This window comes from Sciurus vulgaris (assembly GCF_902686455.1).
Source record: "Sciurus vulgaris genome assembly, chromosome: 6".
Lineage (NCBI taxonomy): Eukaryota > Metazoa > Chordata > Mammalia > Rodentia > Sciuridae > Sciurus > Sciurus vulgaris.
In genome coordinates, this window is record NC_136466.1 from 123342181 (window position 1) to 123363993 (window position 21813).

Here is a 21813-nt window from a genome sequence, read left to right on the forward strand (position 1 = left end):
TTCCTTGTTCATTCCGAATTTTAGTAATTTGAGTTTTCTCCCTCTTTCTTTTGTTAGTGTGGCTAAGGATTTATCAATTTTGTTTATTTTTTCAAAGAACCAATGATTTATTTTGTTAATTTTTCCAATTGTTTCTTTTATTTCAATTTCGTTGATTTCAGCTCTGATTTTAACTATTTCCTGTCTTCTACTACTTTTGGTGTTGTTCTGCTCTTCTTTTTCTAGGGCTTTGAGCTGTAGTGTTAAGTTGTTTATTTGTTGATTTTTACTTCTTTTGTTGAATGCGCCCCATGAAATAAATCCTCCTCTAAGTACTGCTTTCATAATGTCCCAGAGATTTTGATATGATGTGTCTTTGTTCTCATTTACCTCTAAGAATTTTTTAATTTCCTTCCTAATATCTTCTGTTATCCATTCATCATATAATAGTGTATTATTAAATCTCCAGGTATTCGAGAAGTTTCTGTTTTTTATTCTGTCATTTATTTCTAATTTCAATCCATTATGATCTGATAGAGTACAAGGTAGTATCTCTGTCTTCTTGTTTTTGCTAACAGTAGCTTTGTGGCATAAAATATAGTCTATTTTAGAGAAGGATCCATGTGCTGCTGAGAAGAAACTGTATTCGTTCTTTGTTGGATGGTATATTCTATATATGTCCATTAAGTCTAAATTGTTGATAATGTTATTGAGATCTATGGTTTCTTTATTCCATTTTTGTTTGGAAGATCAATCCAGTGGTGAGAGAGGTGTGTTAAAATCGCCTAATATTATTGTGTTGTGGTCTATTTGATTTCTGGAATGAAGAAGGATTTGTTTGACGTACATGGGTGAGCCAATGTTTGGGGCATAGATATTTATGATTGTTATGTCTTGCTGATTTATGTTTCTCTTAAGCAGTATGTAATGTCCTTCTTTATCCCTTCTGACTAGTTTTGGCTTGAAGTCCACATTATCTGAAATGAGGATGGATACTCCAGCTTTTTTGCTGTGTGCATGTGCATGGTTGTTTTTTCCCATCCTTTCACCTTTAGCCTATGGGTATCTCTTTTTATGAGATGAGTCTCTTGCAGGCAGCATATTATTGGATTTTTCTTTTTAATCCAATCTGCCAGTCTATGTCTTTTGATTGATGAGTTCAGGCCATTAACATTCAGGGTTATTATTGTGATATGATTTGTATTTTCAGTCATTTGACTCATTTTTGTTTTTTGACATGATTTGGTTTCTCCTTTATTTGGCTATTCCTTTAGGCTAGTTCCTCCCGTTGCTGATTTGCATCATTGTTTTTCATCTCTTCCTCATGGAACATTTTGCTGAGAATGTTCTGTAATGCCGACTTCCTTTTTGTAAATTCCTTTAGCTTTTGTTTATCATGGAAGGATTTTATTTCATCGTCAAATCTGAAAGTAAGTTTTGCTGGGTATTAGATTCTTGGTTGGCATCCGTTTTCTTTCAGAGCTTGGTAAATGTTGTTCCAGGCCCTTCTAGCTTTTAGGGTCTGGATTGAAAAATCTGTTGATATTCTCATTGGTTTCCCCCTGAATGTAATTGATTCTTTTCTCTCACAGCCTTTAAAATTCTGTCTTTATTTTGTATGTTAGGTATTTTCATAATAATGTGCCTTGGTGTGGGTCTGTTGTAATTTTGTATATTTGGAGTCTTATAAGCCTCTTGTACTTGGTTTTCCATTTCATTCTTCAGATTTGGGAAATTTTCTGATATTATTTCATTGAATAGAGTGTTCATTCCTTTGGTTTGTTTCTCTGAGCCTTCCTCAATCCCAATTATTCTTAAATTTGGCCTCTTCATGATATCCCATAATTCTTGTAGATTCTGTTCATGATTTCTTACCATCTTCTCTGTTTGGTCAACTTTTTTTCAAGGTTAAATATTTTGTCTTCGATGTCTGAGGTTCTGTCTTCCAGGTGTTCTATCCTATTGGTTATGCTTTCTATGGAGTTTTTAATTTGGTTTATTGTTTCCTTCATTTCAAGGATTTCTGTTTGTTTGTTTTTTTTTTTTTTCAGTATCTCTAACTCTTTATTGAAATGATCTCTTGCTTCCCGTATTTGCTCTTTTAACTGTTTATTGGTGAGATCATTTAATGCCTGCTTTTGCTCTTTCATCTCCTCCTTCAATGCCTGCATTTGCTCTTTCATCTCCTCGTTTGCTTCCCTGATTGTTTTAATTATGTATATATTCTGAACTCCCTTTCTGACATTTCTTCTGCTGTGCTGTCACTGGATTTTATTGATATAGTATCTAGGTTTGCTTGGGACATTTTCTTTCCTTGTTTTCTCATATTGGTCAGATTTCAGTGGGACTCTGAGATATTGCAGATTTCCTCTATTGGCTTATAGTGTCCCTGTAGATTTCCAGTATATCACCTCCCAGCCTTCAGTAGCCTGAAGTCTTGGAGGAACTTGATAATGCAGTGCTTCCGAAGAAAGCTGCCTCTAGCCCGCTACTGGTTCCAGGGCTTGGAGCTGGTTCTTGCGGAAAGACTCTCACTGGGCTGTCTGTTCTGCGAAGCTGGCTGTGGAATGAGCCTGCCACGGGAGGGAGCAGGGCTGCTTAGAGAAGTCTCTGGCTGCCCTACCCTGGTCCCAGAGGCTGCCTCCAGGCCGGAGCTCGCCACTGGCTCCGGGACTTGGAGCTGGCTCTGTGCAGAAAGGCTCTCACTGGGCGGCCTGCTCCGAGAAGCTGGCCGTGAAAGGAGCCCGCTTCCGGAGGGAGCAGGGCTGCCTGGGGAAGACTCTAGCTGCTGTGTCCTGCTCTGAGAAGCTGCCCCTGTCCAGGCCTGCCGCCGGGCCGAGCTTCACCCGGTGGGAGAGACTCACCCCGTGGCTCTATGTTAGTCCGAGTCTCTCAATGCCTCCCCTTCTTGAATCCTGGGTTCTGAAGCAACAGGAGATGCAGTCACCCTCTAGTCCGACAACTTGGATCACCTTCTGGCGGGTGAGCAAGATCAAGGCCCCAAAGGCGGTTTCAATAGTTAATGACGATAAATTGGACCACTGTCAGGGATTGGTTAACAACAGTTCCACAAATGTGATCAGCTCGTGCTTGCTATATAGTCCTCTCTAGTGATCTTTTCATATTTTCTCTTGTATGTCTGTATTTAGAAAGAATTTCTTCTGTATGAAGGAGCCCTGATGGACTTAGTTTCTGACTTCTTTCTTGCATCTCTCCTCAGCCAACCAATTTTAGTTAATGACATTTTCTTGCTTAATATTTATTGAGCAATATATCTTTTGACTTCCGGGAAATGCATGTGAGCCAATCAGTAATTTTTCTCCATTCTCCCCTCTTTCCTTTAATTTTTCTTGATTTTCCTTTATCTTCCATTTTCACATTATTAGGGAACATCGTATTTACATACTAATCTCTCATTTTTATTTTTGCTTTTGCTTTACAATTAAATACAGTCACTAACCTTTATTTATTTATTTATTTACTTATTTATTCTCTCTGAAGTTTCAAAGTCATCCTCTACTTGTTTTCTCAGCTACAGTTTATAGGAACAAGTATTTTTTGAATTCATGTGCATTCATGCTGTCAGTATATAGCTTTTATGCCCGAAGAATGGCTTATTCACAATGTTGTCTCTCCTGTAGTTTTTGGGTATTTCTCTACCTTTCTGGAGTTGAAGTTCACCAGTGCAAAGGCTGGTGTGGAGCTCATTTGACTTTCCTAGTAATCACACGGCGGTTTTGTTTATAGTCTCAAAGGAGTCCTCCTTTGTCATGTTTAATACCTGTACTGGGATATCATTGTGTTGCCCAGTGTAGGTAAATTTTCCTAGTTATATGATATGCCCTTTCAGTGTTGGGTGGATGGTTTTCTAAATTAGTTAGGTATAATTTAAAAATAATCTTCATTATTTTTCCAGTGATTTAAATTATGTATATATCTTTGTTTTCTGGATCTGTCACTTTTCCTTCCAATATTACAAAAAGAAAATCCACATTATTTCTTTAATCTATTTATTATCTTTCCTTTACTTATTTCTTCCTCTAATGTGGTCTCTACTTTGTTTTATCTGACAGTCATCACAATGGAATCTTTTTTCAAGATGACTTTTCCTTTTTTCTTGATATCTTTCCAGAATCCTGTTGGTTTCATCTCACCTTTTCCTGTTGTTTGGGTATCTGCTCCTTTCCCTTGATCTGACGCACTTTTCACTGAATTCTGTATTTTTCACTTCATTGTCATCCTTTAGAGTTGGAATTCCTTTGATAATTTTTAAAATTTTAATTCTTGTTATGAATTCCAGTGATACTTTCCTGTGATGTGTTGAAACGTTTTTGTGGTTTGTTTTTGTCCTGCAGAGGTGTTTCTGTTATTTTCCTTTCTTTTTTTCATATGATATCTTGTCGTAGATGTGATGATTATATATACACAAAATGTATTTGAACTAGCTGGCTATTCCTGCACAGTTTGAGGAGGAAGGCCTGGAAGTACTAGGTACCTTTTTGGACTTCTTGACACACAAGGGCTCCCCTTCTGCTGCTCCAAGGTGCTTTATGCGGCTACATCTTCTTTGTCCCTCAGCACCAGGGCCCTTAGAATTAGCCCTTGTGCTTCCCTTCTATGCCCAGACACTCCAGGCCCACACCACACACCATTTGATATAATTTGGCTGGTTTTGCATCCTTGGGCTCTGCCCATGCTTAGAAATGATTTGTCTTTGTTTTTTCTTTCTTTTTATAATGCTGAAGATGTAATGGAGTGTGTGTGTGTGTGTGTGTGTGTGTGTGTGTGTGTATTGGGGGAGGGTGATTATTCACTCTCCTCAGTAGTTTCACACAGAAGAATTAAAACTCAGTAATGCTTCTATAATGACATAAAATGCTGAGAGATAGAGAAGAGAAAATGCAAGAGTCTCTTGTCACTCCACTCCTGCCATCTCTTTTTGCCAAGATAAGCCCTATTTCTCTCCTATACCAGAAAGATGTTTTGCATTTACGGCCTATATCAACCTAATGATTCTTTGATTCCCTGATGTAGTTCTATAATCTGTTGGATGTTAGTCTTACTCCTTTCTTCTCAAAAAGAAGTTATATTTGCCAAAAGTAATGAAGAATTGGTCTGCCAGTGGAGTAATGTGGTGACTTTTCCACTAACATGAAAATGATAGGAGACCTGCATATGAAAGAGCAGGTCTGATTCTCCACCTATAGGGCAATTAACATCCTAGGAGGTTTGCAATGAATTTTTAAAGACTGGTTATGCTCCTAAAGCTCCCTGATCTTCGTTTGATTTAGGCTAGTTAACAATTTTACTCAGAGTTTGCCCAAGGCAAGGAGCAAATCAAAGTCAACCTGAGATCATTGTGTCTGGCTGTGACGTGCAATACAAGATTTAGTGGGAAAGAAGTAGAGTTTAATTGAGAGAAGCAGACACTCTTCAGGTGTTTGGTGCTAGAGATAGCTTTATAGATAAGTAAGAAACCGTTCCTACTCTTCAGATGACTTACTGAAGTGTGAGTAAGTAGTCTTCCTCTACATGCAAGGAGATGAAAACGTTGACTCACTAGTCTCCATTTGGCCTCTGCAGCCTGGATGAGTAGATTACATGTATGTATTTCTGTGTGTGTGTGTGTGTGTGTGTGTGTATGTGTGTGTGTGTGTATGGTTTCTTCTGGATCTCAGAGTTCTGTAACCCTCAAAAGAGAGACCCTTTCTACCTTGTATTTTACTGTATTCCCTAATGTTATCATGTCTCTCTCTCTCACACACACACAATGTATTTATAAAATGAATAAATAAATCCATTTGTAGAGAGAAAAGCTATTACTAATTGATCTCTAATATCATTTATTGTTCTAATAATTATAGATTTTATATATCTTTGGGAACAAGTGCGGTATAAATGTTAAATTACAGACAAATTTACTATGCACTTTAGACACTCAAGTATAAAATATCCTACACTGAAATGATGTCTGAATTAAGTCAAGTCTGTCAGTCATACCTTGAAAATCAAAGAATCTAAAAACCTTCACTGAGAAATAAGTTCAGGAAAATAGTTCCTAATGTCTTTTTACTTAAATTGTGTATGTTATATGTGAATGGGATCTGGGATTAGAAAGAGGGTTTCATGAATAGGTCCCCCACTTGATTTCTGTTTGTCCTTTGGGAAAAGATTTGATATTTCTGAACTTTCATTTTTCTCATTTGCAAATAAGGGTAAAACTGCCTCACAACAGTCAAGTAAAATGGTATCTCATCCACAGCCCTCATTCCTTATCTTTCCATTATGTTCAGTACTATAGTCTGGCTGTGATATTCAGAGTAAGAATTCTATTGAGTCACAATCATATTTTAGCCTAAATATACTACTTCCTATTTAGTGGAAAGACATATCAACAAGAATTCACACTTCAAGTCCTGAAAACATTTCTGTCCATGACCCGGCTGACTGGCATAGCAAGAGCCTGCTGAGTGAAGAAACACCCATATTAATGGTGTTTTCTCAGGCATTAGCAGTTAACTCTGAAAAGAAAGAAGTGAGTTGGCAAGGAGACTTGGGTATGAGATAAAAGAACTAGATACTTCCTTATAAACTAATGGCCTGGAAGCCATGTAATTAAATGCTATCAAGGCCCAGAAATTCATTATTCCTCCAGGAAACATCACAATTGCCTCAGTCATTAGCTTTCAGGGTTTCAGCCTTGACCAGCATATTTCGGGTCTCATTAAAACTATGCATTAGTGTTCAGTGACTTGTAAAAGTAAACTTCCTTCAAGATAGTTTTGTGTGCCTGAACTGTAAAGTGCACCCAAGTGAATACACAACATAAGAAGGAACACAATTTAGAGTTGCCTTCTTTTATCCTATAAATTCTTGTTTATTCTTAATGCACAGTAAACCTGAGTCATGGAACAATCAATTTATCTTTAGAAAATTAAAGTTTTGTTTTCTCTTTTTGAAAGAAAATGAATCGTCTACTTGGAGCTTCCATCTGTGAGGAACTAGGTTAAATAATGTTTTTTAAAAATTCTATTGTGCAGTTTTTTTTTTTAAATTCCTTGTTCATGCCAAGTGGTTTCATAAATTCTCAGCATCCCTTTGTGAATTTTGCTTTTCTTAAAGGTGAAGACAAACCAAGAGTGCTCATTCAAAAATATAAAAATGAAGCAAAATAAAATAACTGTATTAGTTTGCTAAGCTACTGGAAAAAAGTATAACAAATGGAGTGGTTTAAACAGCAGAATTTTATTGTGAGGCTAGGAGTCTAAAATCACTGTACTGGTAGGGTCGGTTCCTTTGGAGAACTGAGAGAAAGTTCTGTACCGTCTTTCCTTGACTTGGACAGCTTCCCTCTGTGTCTCTTCACATCTTTTTCCATCCATCCTTTGTTGAAATCCTACCTGCTCCCTCTTTCTAAAATAATATTGAATTACGGCCCACCCTAATGACTTCATTTAAATTGACCACCTCTATAAAGACCCTATTTCCACCTAACATAACGGAGGTGAGGACTTCAATATATGAATTTTGGGGAGATACAATTCAGCCCCAAACAGTAATAACTTAATCATTCTTTACCTTTCGACATTTGCCAATGTTAAACAATTCTATAATAATGCAGGCTATTTGGAATCATCTGAAAATGGTTTGTACATTTTTATGAACATTCAGGTTACCTTCAGCTTTGTTGGATGTTTTATAAACTGCTCCTTAAATGGCTGCCTTTAATCACTCACTTTAGACAGTGACAGATCATTTCCCATGGATCCAGTGACGTGTACTCTGAGACTATAAAGGATGAAAACAGCCATTCTAAGGTCATGTAGTTTGTATGCGGCAGAGCAGAGACTCAGATCTATATCTGATTGACTCTAAGGCTAATGCTATGTGCATGGGCAATAATATTTTATTTTAATGTGCTCATTTAGTGTTCATATTTTCAATAAAACCGATTTCTTTATTATAAATGTTGCAGGTGCTCACTGAACAAAATTTAGGGCAAAAACTAAATATTATGGAGATAAATATTAAAATTTTCTATAATTTCACCAAGAGATAATCAGATTATCTTACAGCAGACATGTGCAAACATTTTGATAATTCAATTTATATATGTACATATATATATGAATCTGTAGAACTACATATGCAATTTCACATATCACCAAAAATTCTTTGCCAAGAACGTTTTCAGATCATTTGCCTGATCAAAAATCACCCTTACTCTTACTGAAGAATTATTATTTAATTATGTAAAGTAAGAATTATTTTCATTTTTCATTCTTCTGGAGAGAATATGGCACAAGCCTATAAAGTTATAGCTGGAATTTAGTTTTCTTACTGTGTTCTGTTAGTCCTAAGGGATGAGCAATCCCAGACAGAGTTCAATAGAGCACCTTCTGCACTTGGCATTACACTACATTCTGATTCATTCTGAAGCTGGGACTTCTACCCAGGCACCAATAAGTAGCCTTTTTTCATCCTCTCTCATTGAATATAAGTGGGAATATTTCTTAAGAGAAGAGTCTTTTAAAAATCTATACAATGAAATATTACTCAGATTTAAAGAAGAATGAAATTATGGCATTTGCAGTTAAATGGATGGAATGGGAGAATATCATGCTAAGTGAAATAAGTCAAAACCAAAAATCCAGAGGTCGAACATTTTCTCTGATAAGTGGATGCTAATTCACAATGAGGTGAGGCACCAGGGAAGAATAGAGTTACTTTAGGTAGAGGGGAGTAAGGGGAAGAGGTATGGGGTTTGGAATGATAGTAGAGTGAAACAGACATTATTACCTCATGTACATATATGACTGCATGACCCATGTGATTGTACGATATGCACAATCAGTAAAATGAGACATTATACTCCATATATATATGCTCTATCAAATGCATAAATGCACTCTGCTGTCATGTATAACATTAGAAAAAATTAAAAAAATTTTTTTTAAATGTAGGGCAGGAGCAAGGGTGAAGCAGAGAGAGTCTCTTTCTTGTTTGTACTCACTTTGGTCACCCTCCCGAATATAAAGAGGAGAGCCAGGAAGAGCACAGTGTCCATGGCGACCATATCTAGGGGTTCCAGAATGGTTGAAATCCATTGAATCCTTTCAGAGGATGAAAAGAGGTCAGACACACACCATCCTGGGAAACTGAGGACAGAATCCATGCTCCCTGCATCCTTTTTGTTTGATGGCAGTATTATTTCACGGTATCTCCAAAGAGGTTCCACACCTGCTTCCCCATCTCATGTCTTTCTTTAAGCTGTTGTTTCATTTTAAAAATTCTAAATGAAACATAAAAATTGTACTAGCCATGTGCAATGGCGAATTCATGTAGTCCCAGTTATTCAGGAGACTGAGGCAGTAAGATCACTTGAGGACATAGTTCAAGGCCAACCTGGGCAAAAAGCAAGACTCCACTCTCCTGGGGGTACCAGGTGGTATTTCTATACACCTATACTTGTGTAATGTTCAGATCAAGGTAAATATATCTTTCTCCTCAAGTAAGTATTATTCCTTTTTGGTAAAAATATTCAAAATCCTTGCTTATAGCTTTGAAAGAATGTATAGACTGTTATTGTCATCTGTGGTCATCTTTTAATGTAATAGAACATAAGAACTTCTTTCGCCCATCTGACTATGAATTATTGCCTGTTTACCAACCTTTACCCAGCCCTCCCTTCCTGGTATTCTCCCTGGATCTGGTGTCCATCATTTTACTCTCAACTTTGATGAGATCCACTTTTTTAGTTCCACATATGAGTGAGATCATGTAGTATTTGTCTTTCTGTACTTGACTCATTTCACTTAAGCCTAATGTCCTCCAGTTCCATCTGTGTTGTTACAAATGACAGGATTTTATCCTTTTCGAGCCAAATACTATTCCATTGTGTGTATGTATCACATATTCTTCATTCATTCATCTGTTGGTGGACACTTAGGTTGTTTCCATTTCTTGGCTGATGTAAAAAGTGCTGCAATAAACAGAATTTCACTTCCTTTGGTTATATATAAAGTAATGAGATTACTGAATGATGTTGGGATTCTATTTCTAATTATTTGAGGAACTACAATTCTGTTTTCCATAAGGACTCTAGTCATTTCCATTCCCACCAACAGTGTACAAAGCTTCCCTTTTCCACATCCTTAGGACTTAGTTTAATGTTTTGTCTTTTATTTATTTATTTATTTTTATGTTTTACTTTTTGTTTTCAAGATTAAATATTTTGTCTTCAATGTCTGAGGTTCTGTCTTCCAGGTGTTCTATCCTATTGGTTATGCTTTCTATGGCGTTTTTAATTTGGTTTATTGTTTCCTTCCTTTCAAGGATTTCTGTTTGTGTTTTTTTTTTTTTTTTCAGTATCTCCAACTCTTTATTGAAATGATCTTTTGCTTCCCACATTTGCTCTTTTAACTGTTGATTGGTGCGATCATTCAAAGCCTGCATTTGCTCTTTCATCTCATCATTTGCTTCTCTGATCATTTTAATCATGTACATTTTGAACTCCCTTTTTGACATTTCTTCTGCCATGCTGTCATTGGATTTTATTGATGTAGCATCTAGGTTTGTTTGGGACATTTTCTTCCCTTGTTTTCTCATATTGCTCAGGTATCTACCCCTGTAGTAGTGAAACTCTGAGATATTGCAGATTTCCTCTATTGACTTATAGTGTCCCTGTAGATTTCCAATAACTCACCTCCTAGCCTTCAGTAGATGTTTTACTTTTTGCTACCCAGGGGCGCTTAATCACTTAGCCACATCCCCAGTGCTTTATATTTTCTATTTTGAGACAGGGTCTCACTAAAGTTGCTCAGGGCCTCACTAAGTTGCCAAAACAACCTTTGAACTTGCAATCTCCTACCTTAGCCTCCCAAGCCATTAGGATTACAGGTGTGCTCCTCCGTACTGGCTATCTCTGTCTTTGTGATAATAGCCATTTTAATAGAGTGAGGTGGTATCTCATTGAAGTTTTGATTCACATTTCTTTGATGATTACTGATGTTGAACATTTTTAAAAGTCTTTGTACCATTTGTATATCTTCATTTCAAAATGTTTATTTACATCTGTTGCGAGATTTGGGGGATGCTTTTTGTTGAGTTCCTTTTATGTATCCTGTTCACTAACCTCTTCTCAGATGTACAGTTATGAATATTTTCTCCCATTCTGTAGGTTGTCTCTCTTTCCTGCTGTTTTGTTTGCTGTTTTGCTGTGATTTTTAGTTGAACAGAATTCCATTTGTCCATTTTTGCTTTTGTCTCCTATGATTTTGGGTTGCCTTCTGACATTTTTATGGGATTTACACACCTCCACAGTATCTTTTCCTGAATACATTTGATCTATCAGATATTTAACCATGTGTAATCTATTGGTTTCAGGTTTGGTTCTGAAAGATTTGGTATGCTAAGTCTGGAATCCATTCCAATGACATGCTTATATTAGTCAGGTAGGTTTGCATGGTGAATCCTGTTTGTGCTCACCTGAATGCAGTCCAGTAATGTACCTTTATGGGTTTGGTTGTTTTCAATGCCCCAGAATTAAGAATGGCTCAAGATCATGAATCTTGCTGTATGGGTATCATAATTTAGCCTACAGCCTTGTTCACATTAATAAATAAATCTGGCTTAGTTCTAACTGTGGGTGATATTTGCTTGGTGATTCCCTTTGGCCCTCCTTGTAGTGGAATTAAAGGAAGTTCACTATTAGAGTGAAAAATCTTTATCTTCTTTCTTCTGATGTAGTTAAAAGTATTTTTTTGAGGTGCAAAATTCCTCACTTTGTCCCCAGGACCCTTTATTCTGCCTAGAGTTGACAATCATGTGCTGCATTCAGGCAGTGGATGGAATCATTGCAAATCATCTGCTTTATAACCTTTTGCCCTTATAGTACCTTACAATCTACTCTTCAGATCATTGTGATGAGATTTCTATTCTTATGGAAAATTCTATTCATGGCTAAAGCTTTCAGTAAGTGCTATGAAGCTTAATAACTCTCTCTACTGAATGGAAATAATTATGCAGTGGTTCATAAAAGGTACTCATGGTCTTGTTTAGTCATTAGAAAGGATAGAATACCAATTTTTAAATGTGAAAAAAATTCATAGGTTAAATTGAATATTGTATAGTTGCCTTATTTCTAAAGATCATTGAATATTGGGTAATAGATTATTTAATAATCAAACCAATAATTTCCTATCTGATTTTATATCAGAAAGTCTAAGTATTTTTCTTCCAGAAATAAAGCTCCACATACTCTATCTTACTGGAAAAATGTATTTTAAAAGTTCTTTCCCAACTTGCTCTATTGTTTCACCTAGAAATATATGACTTTGTTACCATAAATTATCAAATGTAAATGCATATTCTAGTTGGCATTTAACTAGATTGAATCTATCTATTTATCTATCTATCTATCTGTATATATATGCTATCAGAGAAGTGTGGCTCTTGTGCACTGCAAAATATTTTATTGATTATAATAAGTGGTTCTCATGCTTTTTTTTATCACTAAGAAATTAACAAGCAATTAAGCCTGCCACAGTGGTGTTCATCCATAATCCCAGTGATTTAGGAGGCTGAGGCAGGAGGACTACAAGTAATCCCCGGTACAAAAACAAAAGCAATTAAAACATTATCGGAGCATGTATTTTAAAAATGATCATAGGTTGCTGCAAATGTTATTTTATTAATATTGGCAAGTTCTCCCTTCCATTTAGAATTTTGAATCTTGATCAATAATAATTGCATTATTTACATGCCCTCCTCTTTTTTTTTTTTTTGCCATAAACATGGCCAGTAGTATAACTCTCTAACTGGTCAGAGTTCTTTTGGTCACAAGGGACAAAAAGTCAACTTAAGGTAGCTTAAGCAGTTTCAATAATAACAATAATAATGATGACAACATATTAGCTATCTTAGAAGGGTATTTGGAGACTTAAAGATAAAAGGAATAACTATAGAACTGGGCAGGACTGTTTTCTCCACCTGTCTCTTACCTCCTCTTAGTCTGGTCTGTGCACAGGTTTCTTCCACCCAGAAGGAAAAGGGCAGCAGTGTCTGCTGTGGAAAAACCCATTGCTCCTCTTCATGTTTAGAGCTCTCTGCATCAACACGGAGAAGGATTCTGCTGGGCTCATGGTTTAGATTATATGTCTACTCTTTAGACACATACTACTAATAGGGAAATGAGATACTATGACTGGGTATTCTGGTGGCTGGGAAGTGAGGATCTGCCAGTGTCCTATGGAATGAGGGTGCCATGGTTTCCTAAGGGAAGCCAAGCAGTCAAACACACTTAGAGTGACTGCAAACCATTTCCCCTTTCCTTCTTCTCTTTTCCCTAAGTACCTAGAGTTTTCTCTTCCCCAACTCCCTTCCCCTCTCATTTCTTGCATTCCAACTAGAAATTTCACTCAAAAATAATCTTTTCAGGACAGGACAAAAAAGCCTACTGCTTTGTTATACTTCCAATTTCAATAGCTAAAAGAAAGTTTCTGGTGTTCTTTCTTACCTTCCAATTAGATTATAACTCTTGAAAAAATTAAAGGATTAAATTCAGGTGGCATGTTCACCTGAATGGGCACCGAATGTCAAAACTGGTGTTGGTTTTTTGGGGGACTCTGCAACGTGGAGGCTCTTGCTATGTCATTTGGCCTACAGTTTCCCATTTGCTGAATTGCAGACTGGTCCCAGGAATTCTGAGGAATGGGCAGGTTATCAGTTGAGGATTCAGAGGTGCTCAAAGTAGCAGCTATTTCTTAACCAGGACAGAGAATGTTTTAATATTTCAGTAATGATATGTAACTGCTGATGATTGAATGTGGATTACTCCCTAGGGAAGTAGGATTAACAGTTACTTAATAGACTTAATCTTGCAAAATTGATTTTGAGAGTTAAATATTTAGGACATTGACCAAAGATGATGTCCTTTTAAAACAGTTGTTCTGAAATTTATTTGTTTTGTTTTTTCTTTCCCTGCATGCACTTCAAATAGACTGCTAAATCCCTTGAAAATATTTGCATATTTTGGTGACTAAGATATATGCCTTTTTGGGGAGGTGGTGAGATGACCAATCATTTTTACCAAGTTCTCAAACAGCCCCCCCCCTCTTTCACACACACACACACACACACACACACACACACACACACAGATGTTAGATGTTAAGAATCACTGTCATGAACATGAACATCATATTTCCAATATCTGTAAGTGGGTAAGATCTTCAAACTTATATAAGAGTGGTGTCACATAATTAGTCAAATAATGAGCTTACAATTTAAAAAGGAATAGGATTACAGCCCAGTCTTATGAAATTCTACTGAAATTTTCCTGCTGATGCCTAAAACCCCATTTCTATGCCTGCTCTTGCAGCCACATTAATCATCAGATGAGGAGTTTGTTTTGCATCCATTCAGGTTAGCCCATTACCAATTCTTGTTCATATGAACTCAGAGATAAAAACTACAAATATCCTTGAACTATTAATTGTGAATTTTTTCCACAAGGTAATAAGGTATGAAACAGTGCTTAATATAAAATATAAGTAGGCCTATAGCTTATCTGCTTCTTTTACAGAACTGTTAGCCGGAAAAGCCTCAATTTTCAATTCACAATGAAGAAAACTGGCTTAGACTTTGGAGGAAATGTTTAATAAACCAAAAAGTTAAAAGTCAAATGGGGTCAAGAGCTGTCTCTTTGACAAATAGTGAAACCTAACCTTTGGCTCCAGCCAGGCCAGACTATGCCCTTAGAGTTGCTAAAGATAAACTGCTGGCAAGGAACAAGCTATTATTAAGGCTGAAGCTTAAACAGTTCTAGGGAAACTTCCTTAAACAGTTCTGTGTGTGCTTTATTTATCATGATACTTTTTAGGAACATTCATACAATATGAAAGAGTACTGCCCACACAGTATGTGGGTAATGGCTACACGGTTGTTTCACACATAAAACTTCCCAGGTGTGATACCTTATCAGAGTTTAGGATTTGATTTTCTATAGTAGTGACAGTTTTTCCTTGATAATTACATCTGCTGATCAAACTCAGGGTTTCTTGCATGAATCTGTTTCCTTTGAAAGAATACTAAATTTCATAATAGAGTTTTTCCCTTAAGCATGTTACTAATTCTAACAGTCTACTTTTTTTTTTTTTCCCCCCCTGTTTTGTTTTTGTTTACTTCAGTGATGGGGATGGAAACCAGGGTCTGGAACATGCTAGGCAGCTGCTTTACCACTGAGCTGTGCCCCTGTTTTATTTATACTACTCAATATGTCTTATCAAATATAACACTAATTTCAAAATTATGCAATTTTGGTATAATGTAGGGGGAAAATTTTATTTTAAAGGTATTTGAGGTAAAATCCTAAAAGGATCCTAGGTTCCTTCATTTACTCAACAAATATATTTTGCATAATTGCAAGTTAGGCATCAGGTATATTTACAGTGGTGGACAAAATGGAACCCGGTCACTTCTTTTAGGGCATTTATGGTTAAATGGAAGGGTCTGATATGAATTAATCAGGTAAACAAAGAATCTTATAATTACAATTGAATATGAGAGCTATAAAAGCAGCAGATCAGAGAACCCTGATAAAGAGTTACTAGAGGGCATTGCCTGAGACAAAGGGAGGAGAGATGTTGCAGGGAGCTTCTCCCAGAAAGAATTATTTTAGTAATGACCAGAAAAATGAGAAGTAGTAGGCAAAGGGGGAAGAAGAAAATCTGAGTAGAGGAAGTACATGCCCCAAGGGCGGCTGAGGACCTGACAGAAAGCAGGGACAGTGGAAGAGGAAATGGCATGGAATGAAGAGTGAAAGGACAGCTGGGTAGGAATAGTGACATTCCACCTCCTTCCATGTAAGCGTTGGTGTGCACTTCCTGGCTCCTGTTTGGTGAGGTCGTGCTTCTAGATCTGACCAATGAGTTTTGAGCACCAATCATTCCAGGCCAGTTCCTAAAAATAAGTCTGGTAATGGATCAGCTCAACTCTGCAGTGGAGTAGCTCTCAGAGCTGGTAGTTAAACATTTATGTGGCTGGTTTGGAGACTAGGAAGGCCTAGATCAAGGCACGGGCAGATACGGTGTACGGCAAGTGTTTCCTTTTGGGTTTACAGATGGCTGTCTTCTTATTGCATCCTCATGTGGTAGAGAGCAGAGAGGATAACACTCTCTGATCTCTATACATAAGTCCCCATTTTGATGACTTCACTTTTACAAACTAATTGTCTCCCCAAAGTCCTACCTTTTCCATGGGGGCTAGGATGTCAAGATATGGATTTGGGGGCACATAAGCATTCAAACTATGACACAGAGGGTCAGCAAGAAGAGAGGAAAGGTCTGTTTCAGAGACTGAATTGGGAGGTAAAACCATTTTGTAAAATATTGCAGTAGGTTCTGCTATGATGAGGGGTAGAAGTCAAGTGGGGAGAAGTCTCCCTTAATGAAAAGAAGGAGAAAAGGATGTGAAGAAGTGTTCATGTCTTTGATGCAGCTATCCTTTTCAGACTCTAAATGACTCAGAGGAATAAAGAATCCAAGAAGGTGTTTCTTAGTTGCTTCCCTGTGCACTGAGGAGTTGGCCAGAGGGGCCCAAGGTCAGTGATGTAGGCTGTCAGCTGTGCCTGACCAGAACTAAAGAACCTGTGACCCTGTCAAGCAGGCAAGTGGCCCATCTTTTCAATACATGTTGCACTGCACCTCATGTAGAACTGCATCTGAGGTCTGGCTGTTGATATGATATTGAACCTTCTCCCATTAATGACTCTGGGGAGATTTTATACCTCACAGACCCTCACCAAAGTTAGACCCAAGCAATTACTGTGAGCTGTGGTCTGCAAAGTGGTTAAGTTTACCTGGGGGTATGCAAAGACATTAAACAGGGTACCTGATCATGAATAATTTTAAGAACATCCCTTTTAGAGCCTCAATTACCTTTCTTAAAACAGCTACCAGAGAACCAACCCAGCTGGGTTAAAAGTTCTCCTCCCCCAAATTTCCCTTCTCCTAATTGTTACTCTCACATTTTACAAAAGAAACAGTCGACTCCTCCCCAGCTTTACTTTCACTATGGTGCATTGGTATGGAATCTAAAACTTTTGCAATAGAAATAAAAGGGACAATTTGAAATACTGTCCTGGTAGTGTTATTAAAAATGAATAACTCTAATGATTGACTAAAGTTCTCATGCAGGAAGTGTGATTATTAAGTCTTTGCGTTTAGAGGAGTGGAGATGGATCAACTTCAGATACAAAGCTGATAGTTGGGCATTCCCAACTATCACATTTTTGATATCACATCACTTGCTTTTTTTGGCAATGTACCAAGAGTTCAAGAAATTTAATGATGTTGTTGTAACATAACTTCTTCATCTCCATATGCTTATTTATAGAAGAATTTACCATAAAACTAAAATGTAGGAATAAAATTTATGCTGAGCTTTTATCATTCTAATACAAATAAATTAGTAGGTAGAGAAATTTAAGGCTATCATCTCTTAAATGATTAATTTAAAATTAAATTTTTTATGATAATTATTAAAATGTATAAAATGTCTTGAATGATTTTATACTAAACTCTGCAATTGTCATGATAATCCCTCAAAAGCAAAATTTTAACGCTTAAAGCATTATGACCACAGTATCTATCTGTATATTTTTTGAGAATATGTACTTTCGAGATTCCTTTTTTTTTTGAGAATCCATATTTTTTGAGATTTTCAAAAACTATGTAGATAGATAAATGGTGCATCACCATGCCTGGTACAATACATTTTTTCCACAGTTTTTATTGGTTCATTATAGTTAGTACATAATGATGGATTCGTCATTATATTTTTGTATGTGCTCAAAATTTAACACTATAATTTGGTCAATATCATTTCCTCAGTATTTTCCTTTCTCTTCATTCCTCCCTCCCCCTGGTTCTTTTCCCTGATCTCCCTTGGATTTTACAAAAATTAAATTTCAATTTATGTTTTGATGTTGCAGAGAATTAGAGTAGTGCTATAAAATGCTTTCAAGGTTAAATATATTCTAAGCTTGACAACATTTCCTAAGAAAATGGAAATATAAATTCAAGAATAACCAGTAACAATTTTTTTGTTATGGAAGACAAATTAAATTCAATGATATTTAATTTAAAAAATGGATAATGGAATGTACCAAATTACCATGGCATTTAGATTTCATTGAATGTGTTTTTAGAAATGTTAATAATTTTATTTTAAAATTTCAATTTTACAACTGGTTAGCAGATCCCTTGCAAATATTTAAATGTACATTGAAAAGAAAATTAGATATTAGATTGTAGTCGATCAAAATTTCTTTAGATAATATTATATCCAAAAGTTTGAAAGTCACTCATTAAGGATTTCTTTCTAGGTCTTCCCCAATTCTAAACATCGTCCTTTGTTGTCAACCACAGCCAAAATGTTTACCAAAGGTTGATCATTAGCATGTCAAATATACATAGAAATTCAAGAAGTGGGCTTGATGACATAACAAATTAGCATTCAGCAATAATCCATAAAGAACTACAACCTCAAAGAAAATTATTAACCTGTGGTCTTTGAATTTCTTGGAATTAAAATTTTGAAGAGATGTACTTGAAAAGACTAATGTAGGTATCCAGAGAGGGCCCTACTGGGAAAGCCTGGGGAGAAAAGAGCTTTTGATATTCCTGACAGACTGAAGGCCTACTATCCTGTGGATGAGATAACCAGGAAAATTAAAGAGAAGATGAAGCGAATATGTTGATTTAAAAATATGAGATGAAGAAGAACAAATTAGGAGGGGATGGAATTTATTTTTTAATAGTGGAAAGTAAGATAAAAGTAGAAAGAGGGGTAAAAATTTAACTAAAATCCTAACAAAGAAAAAGGTGAACAGGAGGAATTCACGGTACGATGAACTATACTAAATTTGAAACAATAAATAAAAAAGTCAGAGACAAATGGAACCAAAGGTTAGAAATAAAATTGGAGCAAATATAAAGGTAAAAGAGTAGATCACATCATTAAAAACAAACATGAGAAGCAAATAAAATTAAGGACTAAGGAAAGAAATTTAGAACTAGTGAATGCAAAATAATCAATTAAAACTTTTGAAAAATAAATAGCAAAAGAAAGAAAGTGAGAGGATGATTGAAAAAATATGAATAGAAAACAAGAGTTCAGAGCACAGTGCTTAGTACTGAGCAGGCAGAGAACATGTGGCCTCTTTTTTCTCCTCCTCCCAATGAGTCTTGGTGCTTGTACCAGCCATGGTCCCATAACACACCCAGCTGAAGACTGAACTTGGCCTCAGCAAGGCAAGTTCAGATTGCTTTGTTATCTGATACTGGGCTGGAAAGGCTAGTATGGTGGGAGATTCCTGCATAGAGGAATTGATTTAGTGCTAACAGGACAAGGTGGGAGTGACTGGACCAGAGGACTTTGTGTCACCCTCCAAGATGCACCCATTTTATGAAGCTGCACATGGTCAAGAGGAAGGTATTAGAAAATCAAGGAGGGGCCTGCACACAGAACAGAGCCCTGTTTTCCACTTCTCTGCTTCCAAATAGCGTCAAGTCTGTGACCCTCCAGCATTGAATCCCCTTATTTGAAGAAGGGACTGCTAACATCACTCTGTCCTTTCCATGTAGCACTGCCATGAATGAGAATCTGAATCCTAGACCAGATGAAGGTTCAGAGTGCCCTGCAAGTACATGCCACCAAGCAAGGAAAAGGGAGCTCTGGAAGATATGGAGTCTGTGGGAAAAGACTAGGGGCAGTTAGTTGAGGGGGCGTAGTGGCATATTCATAAATCTCTCCCTCCCCCCTTTTGGTTAGAAGTTACTTGTCTTCTGGTTGCAATGCTTCTCAGAGTGTAGCATTCCCCCAACCTCCTCTACCAATTTCCTATAACCATATCCATTCTGGGAGTAGAAATTCTGTTCTGCCTTGGGTCCTGCCAGTGTAGCTAAATCAAAGGCTCCTGGGACCATTATCTTGTCTTACTATGGTCTCTTGTTTGACATGTTCACTAGTGATGAATACATTTTATCTAAAGCATGGATAAGCATATGAAATAACCTGAAAGATTGAATCAACTGCTTCAAAACTGACTTCAGCTATGTTGAGGAATTTGACGCTACTCTCTTTCAGTATTTCTTAAGTAGGATACCTGACAGTAATTTGTCAGATTCCTCCATGCCTTTTCTCAGAGATACCTGTCTTATAAGCATCATGTTACTTAGATCGTTTTTCTGGTAATTGTTTCGTTCTGAGAAGATCACTTTGCATTAAGATATGTATTTCTAAAGGCATAGAAATACTGAATAAATTACATTTATATGTAAATGAAAATGTGAATGTGTATATATTTTTAGTAGTGTGTCAGAGTTTTTCCTGAAAATACTAGGCAAGAATATCTGATGTGGATAAAAAAATACTTTCTTCTGTAAAAGCAATGAACAAAAAGAAAAAAAATTCTATTATTAAAATATGCCAATACTATATTTCAGGAATAACATTGTAATAACCATGTGATAAAAAGCAAGTATTAGTATAGATTATAATGTTTCACTTTATGGATTTGAGTGTTCCCAGACTTCACAAAGCCTTTGAATACAAATGAGATTACATTAACACCATTGTCCTAAGTGCAATATGTTTTATTCTCCCATCTGCACAGCTATAGGACTTTGGTCTCTTCCTATCCTCCCTGCTTCTCCATTCTATGAAAATCTCCTTTCATTATTTCCAAAAGCCCTAAATGTTTTAAATGTGCTGAAGACAATTGTGTTCCTTGTTATCCTTTATCTCAATCCCTCCTTCTTGCAGAAGAAAGTGGTCATGCAAGGGTGGCCATTCTCAAGTATGCTTGATTACTGGGGCCACAGTGATGCATCTGTGGTCTCAGATACTAACACACATGAGGTAGTGCAGGAACTGACCTTCTCCCCAATTGCATGCTGTATTTTGTCCTATGGACCATAATGCATAACTGAGAGGGATTTTGTTGTTTGTTTGTGTTTTTGACATAAATATTTTGTCTCCTGACTATAAGCCCTCTCTCCATTTGGGCTAAACATCAAACTCTCATCAGAGAGGAGGATGAAAGGAAGGTGGCAATAACAAAATATTGAGTGTGTGGCTTACACAACAGGAATGAGTTTTCTCATAGCTCTGGAGACTGGCAATGTGAGAATCTGGTGCCCACAGATTTGGGTCCTGGCAAGGCCTCTCTTCCAGCTTGTAGGTGGCCCCTTTCTAACTTTGTTCTCATACAGAAGAGAAAGCAAGAGTTCTGGTATCTCCTTCTCTTCTCATAATGGCACCTGCCCTATTGGAATAGGATTCTACCCTTATGAAGTAGAAACGTCGTATAGAGTTTTGGGTCTCCCTTTTGGGAAAGTCTCTGGGTAATAAACCAAATCCTTCCCCCCTCTAGGTGAATCTCCTTGATTTCGGGGAAATCTTCCTGGTTTTCAGGCGCTGTGACAGGGCAGGTCTCTATGAAGAGTGTTCTGAATCTGTCTACTGATTTTGCAGAGTCTAGTTTCAGGGTCTCCGTGGGTGCAGGAACCTTTTGTTTGGTGTCTGATTTCTCACAAAAGCAATTTATCCATGGATTGCTGCTGAGTTTTTGTGTCTGTGGTGGGAGGGAGAGTCCAGGGCTTTCTATCCCATTATGTTGCTGACATCACTTTCTTCCCACTCTGTCCTGATGTACCCTGCATTCCCAACATTTTGAGAATTTAGGCCTTTTACTACATATTCACTGGAGTAGTATAGTTTCCCTAGCTTTCTCTTCCCCAAAATGGTGTAGTTTCTTATAGTAAACAAAAA

The 21813-nt window shown here is 36.8% G+C and overlaps 1 protein-coding gene across 4 annotated transcripts in view; it reads left to right on the plus strand.

Moving 5' to 3' along the window:
* Positions 1 to 21813, plus strand: part of PDE4D (phosphodiesterase 4D) — a 1241089-nt gene that overhangs the window by 201690 nt on the left and 1017586 nt on the right. Inside the window, exon 1 of one of the 4 annotated variants that reach the window (XM_079144029.1) lies at positions 16498 to 16644. The exons of the other annotated variants lie outside the window; for them this stretch is intronic. The gene's annotated coding sequence lies outside the window, so the exon portion shown is untranslated. Of the gene's footprint in view, positions 1 to 16497; positions 16645 to 21813 lie in introns of those variants that run through there. 4 annotated transcript variants of the gene reach the window in all.